The sequence below is a fragment of the Cryptomeria japonica genome, chromosome 3 (assembly GCF_030272615.1).
Source record: "Cryptomeria japonica chromosome 3, Sugi_1.0, whole genome shotgun sequence".
Classification (NCBI taxonomy): Eukaryota; Viridiplantae; Streptophyta; class Pinopsida; order Cupressales; family Cupressaceae; genus Cryptomeria; species Cryptomeria japonica.
Window position 1 is genome coordinate 985,925,174 of NC_081407.1, and position 6,000 is coordinate 985,931,173.

The following is a 6,000-nucleotide window of genomic DNA, read 5'->3' on the forward strand; positions in this document are numbered from 1 at the left end:
AAAATGGTCTCGTTTCAGAGGGCATAATTTTTTATTTATCCGTTGGATCTAAACAAAATGTTAATATGTTTTGTACAACCAAGTATTAAACATTTCCACCGAAGAGATTTGCTAAATTATCTCTAGTGAAAAAGTTATAAATGATAGAGTGTAGTACTATCAAAACTATCATAACTAGGATAGTCATAAAAAATGGAAATTCTTGTTAGATTAGTTTAATTTACAGTTTGCATGCTAGAATTTTCTTTTGATAATTATTTTTTATGTTATTTTGGAAACTAATTTTGGGCTTTTAATGTTTCCAGGATGCTTGTCAAAGTATCTATCAATCAAACATACGTCTGCTAAAGAATCAAGAAGAAAATGACTACTGACATATTGGTTTTGCAGGTTGCCTAAGGAGAATCGACTAAACATTGTGTATTCATTTAGTTTTTTCTTAGGTACTTGAATTGCTATCTGGTTAAAGAACAAATCTGTCTTTTGTGTTTTCAGAAAAATTTGAGAGGTATGAGAGTATGCTCTTGTCTTTTACAGACAATCAGAAATCTAGACCCTCGAAGCTTTTTTCTAAGTTTTGAGATTTGTGTACCTTTAGCGGGCCTGTCACAGTGGGAAAAAGTAATCACCCTGTGAGAACGGCCCAAGTGAGTACAGCTGGACCTGAGCATTCCAACTCACTATAATAAATAGGCCTCTGGTGATTAAAGTCTCAGAGGATGGGATTATTTGAGTTTTCTCTTTGAGATCTCTCATATTGAGCATTTTGTAGGGCCTCGCGGTCTCAATCATGTTTACGTGACTACATCTTGTTTCGGTACCTTGTTGGGCTATAGGCCTCAATCATGCTTGTGTGACTTCAAGGGGTAATTTCAAACAGAATTCCTGACTAAGAACTATAAGATAGAAGCTACCTGATTCACCTCCGAAAGGTTGATAATCTTTGTGCAAGAGAGATAGTAACTCTCCCAAGACACTTGCCATATCGTGCCCCCATTAGTATTTGGAGTCGGCTAATACGGTGTTGAAAATCCATTGCGTGAGACTCAACGGCCATATTCTGATTAGCTATTGGGTGTGTACCTAAGTCAGCAAGCAAAGGTTTTCTTCTCTAAGACAACTTCCATAGGGTTAGCGTGTTGTGATTGAATTATTATATATCTTGCATGTTTTCTGTGTTTTCATCCCTGAAATTGAAAAATGAAATACTAAAACTGGAGAAAACAAATGAAACAATATCAAACAATTCAATGATAAACTCTATTTGTGTCCAAACTGGTCTCTGTCAATCATTGAAACATCAATCCTCATCAAAAAATGGTAGTCGTCAATCATTGAAACTTTGTTTGTCAGAATCTTGTCTCTATCCAATCCTCTATCATATGAATTCTTGATCTTGTCAGTCAAAATTGTCTAAAATAGTCTACAACAAGCCTAAAACTGGTTATCATCCTCCTGAGCATAAACAACCTTGATAGTGTACCCCTGTCATTGCATTGCACAATTTTGTCGATCATCTCTCAGCAAGTTCAAATAACATCTTATCAAACCTAAGTTAACTTAGATAATGTCTTACACAGGATAGATCATTCTTGAAACCAGACCAGATCTTAGTAACTTCTCTCAATCACTACGTTAAACGAATAACTAGCTACAATTTGATCTAGACTTCTGCAACACATATATCTCTCGATCCCATCGGTTGTAAATGCATGTTCAAACCAGAAGCTCTTCTAATTTTTTTTGACAAAAGTAAGAATCTCATGGATACCTTAGCTCCAATTCCCATGGCTACCTTTTCTCAAATACTTCAAGATATCAAGGAAGAAATATAAGACATGGAAATCCAACAAAATAAATCAATGACTCCATTTGAAAAACAAATGTATGATATCAAGTGTGAGAAACTTCAAGAAATGCTAAAACGATTATGTGATTTGACAAGAAAATACCAACAAATAATTGACAATCAAAGACCAAATCTCAAACAAGCTCACAAGACACCTTCACCAATACATAAAGACATTTCCTCCAAATATTCCCTAGATAGACAGTTTACGCCTTTGGGACAATCTATTGAGTCAGCTTTGGAAGAGCTTCTTAAGAACAATCTTATCATATTACCTAAAAAGACCACATGGGGATGGGAATTTTTGAGTAAGTATTGTGCATATCATAGACAAAATGAACATAAGACTTTGCATTGCATAGAATTAAAACATAAGATTTAAGATCTCATTGATAATGGTGTCATTGAAATTGAAGATCCTAATGACTCACCTAAAGAAAAAGAAGGAACTACTTCTAATCATGATCAAAATCATGAACCTATGTCTAGCAAGGCTCCATATGTAGCCTCCATCCCTTCCATGATTCCTTCATCTCCTAAGACTTCTCAGCAAAAATCCATACCATCTCCTTCAAACAATGAAACTTCTCATGTTGACCCTCAAAGGCTATCTCTTATGGAAATCCAAGTTAATGCCAATATTGATACAAGTTCCTCTAAAGATTTAAAAATCTTAGATCCTATGCCATTATGCACTCCAATTCCAAATGTACCTGTAGACATCTAAAACTGGTCAACGCTTGCGGAATCATACTTTAACATTTGCGCATTGCCTTATTTTAGGGTTTTTGCGTCGCATTAACATTTCTCCTATGATTCGCACTTGGTCTTTATCATTTGTGAGCATCGAGTCTTTCTTCCGCATTCTTCATTTGTCTCACTTTCAAATTTGGTCTTGTTGATAGCAATCTTCAGTCATGATTTTGGTCGATCTTATCCTGTCGCATCAATGTGCGTGCTCATTTGTCATATTTTGACATCGTCAATTCGATTTCATTTTGGACATCGTCAATCCTAATTAGGGTTTTGTCCTCATATCAATCTTGTCATCTTGTGATCGATTTGTCATCGATCATTGTCATTTTCAATCTTATCATCATGCAATCGATTCGTCATCGATCCTTGTCCTCTGGTCAATCTTGTCATCTTGCGATCGATTTGTCATCGATCGTTGTCGTTTTCAATCTTATCATCATGCGATCGATTTGTCATCGATCCTTGTCATTTTCAATCTTGTCGTCTTGCGATCGATTTGTCATCGATCGTGGTCATTTTCAATCTTGTCGTTTTGCAATCTATTTTGTCATCGATCCTTGTCTTCTTGTCAATTTTGTCATTTTGCGATCGATTTGTCATCGATTGTCATCTTTCTCAATCATGTCAATTTGGATCAATTAGTCATTGTTCCTCGTCAATTGGCGCATTTATCAACCAAATCATTTATCAGCATTGGTCTTTTATCAAGTCAAAATCATGATCAAATCGATCCTTCAATCAAGACCTAATTGTCATCTTTACATTTCTAATTCATCTTCTAGGGTTTCATGATTTATTCATTTAACCTTGTTTGTCATTTCTCCCTCTAGGTTAAATAATTTATTTATTTATCCTAAGTCTTCTTGTCACAATTAAATGTTTATTTAATTGGCTAACTAATTCCTCCCTCTTTGTGAATTAATTAATAAATGAAAAATTGTTAATTAATTCACTTAATTCCTAATTTCCTAATTTTCTAATTTTCCTAATTCCTAATTTCCTCATGTCTAATTTCCTAATTCCTAATTTCCTCATGTCTAATTTCCTAATTTCTTATTCATCTAATTTCAATTTTCTCCTATATTTCTCCTAATTTCATGGGAATGACATAGCAAATTTGTCATAATTTGTCATAATTGTCAATCAATCAATTTTGACATAGAAATTTGTCATAATTTTGTCAAAATTATCGATCAATCAATTTTGCATAGAAAGTGCAAATTTGTCATAATTTTGTCACGTTTGTCATTCTTGATTTGCAATTTCCATTTGAATCAAATTCATGCTAATCTTGTCTTTTCTCCAATTTGTCTATAAATTGGATGAATTTCTTCAATCAAGGTCCCTGGTCGAATCAATCACGTCTAGTATTCTTGCGCTATCGTCTTGTCTACTTGCTTTCACATCATGCTTATGCACTAGTAGGTGAGATCCACAAACAAAGCTATTTGAAGGAGAAAGAAGGACAATGGAGCCACATGAAGAAGACATCTGCATTTGGTTTGCTTAATTTTCAATCTTGAATGTCTTGTTTTCATGTTTTCATTGAGTGTAATTAGGATTGTTATCATTGCAATTGAGTTTTCGTGATTGAACTAGGCTAATGTTTATGTTGCTTTGATGATTCCACATTTTCCTATTTACAATACCCACTCTAGAGAGTCCCACTCAAAATGCTTCCCCATCATGCCAAAATATGGAGAGCTTCCAAGAATCCCCTACGCCTATGCAAAACACTACCTCTTCCTTAGAAATGGCTTCATGTCAAGAGGATAATCTGGAAAATGTAAAAATAAGTCCTACCATAAATCAAGATCAAGACACCAAAACTCCTCAATCCCATCTAATGAATAAAAAAGATCCTATTTCACTAGAATCCCATTATGATCCCCTTATACCTTTCTATCTCTTCCAAGATGACCCCCTTCCATCTCAAGAACAAAGCATCCTTCCAAATCCACTTCCTAAACAAGATCATGATGCCTCTTACACCTTTTCAAACAATCCTATTCAAAATGAAGAGTCAAACACCCTATCCAATGGTCCTCTTCCATGTCAAGATCAAAGTATCTCTTCATCTCCTTGTCATAATCCTTCATATTCACCTCAAGGATCCATCATGCCTACAAATCCCTCTCATGATCCTATCATTCCCTACTTTCCACCTCCATCTCATAATGGACTCGTGCCTTCTTTCCAAAGAAAAGTGTATCCTACAAGTCAAAATATTTATAAAGGCAAAGGGATAGATCTACACAAGCAAGAACCCCTCCATATTAAAGAAAATGTTAAAGGTCATGGCCTTAGGGAAATTTCCCAAGATGTTGGTATCCCTCATAAATCCTATATTTCTCTAGTTAAATCCAAATATATGCTTTCCCCTTCACCTCTTCCATCCATTCTAGGTCCCTATATCCCTCCACCCCTTATGCAGGATCAACAAAGGCACACATCTTCAAGTACCTTCCATCCATCTAAAAGACCTCCATATCATTCCTATCTACCCACACATCTCCCTCCAATAAATTTGGATGCCAAGCATAAAAGTCATAAGTCATGTAATCCACATGTATTCAAGGATCAACATGTCCAATCTAATCGACATGTCAAAACAAAGTGAAATATGATCCAAAAAGAAAAAGAAAAATACAAAACACCACAAAGGCCCACAAAGAAAGAAGAAAAGTCAAAATTTATATGGGTTCCTAAGGCAATTGTACAAGCAATGCGCTCTAAGGAACTACAAAAGCATGAAAAATCAAAAACCATGTGGATCCCTAAGCGGCTGCTTGAAGCACAACAATCTAAAGAAAAATCAAAATTGATATCCAAAATTGTTGTTCTTCCATCCAAACCTTCCAAGTCTATTCCTCCATCACCTCCTTCATCCATTTTGGGTTCTTATGCCCCAAAATCTGTAACCTTTCCTCCATCCAAATCTCAAAATTTCAGATTCACTTCTCCTCCATATGTCCATCATCCCTCAAGATGTGTGCCAATGTTGATCTTTCCAGCATTTCCATCTACCCATACACAATTCTTCCAACACCCCATCCATTATCCAACACCTTTTTTTCACCCTTCCATCCCTCTTATCCAATCCTTTGCATAAATCCTTGCCTTAGTTTCATTTCATTATCCTGCCAACATCTTTGAGCATACCTTCATATCCATGGTCTATTGCAACTCATATTCTAAGGGTACCATCTAAAGCAGTGAGGCATTGGGGTCCCTCTTCCATCCCCTATCATGCCTCCATTATCTTCCAAAAAAAAAATGATGAAAAACAAAAATCACAAAAAAAAAGTAAAGAGAAAAAATTTCATCCACAAGTGAAAACCACTTCTTGTGGCGCCTTGGGCAAGTACCATGATGAAAACCTAGCAAACATGCAT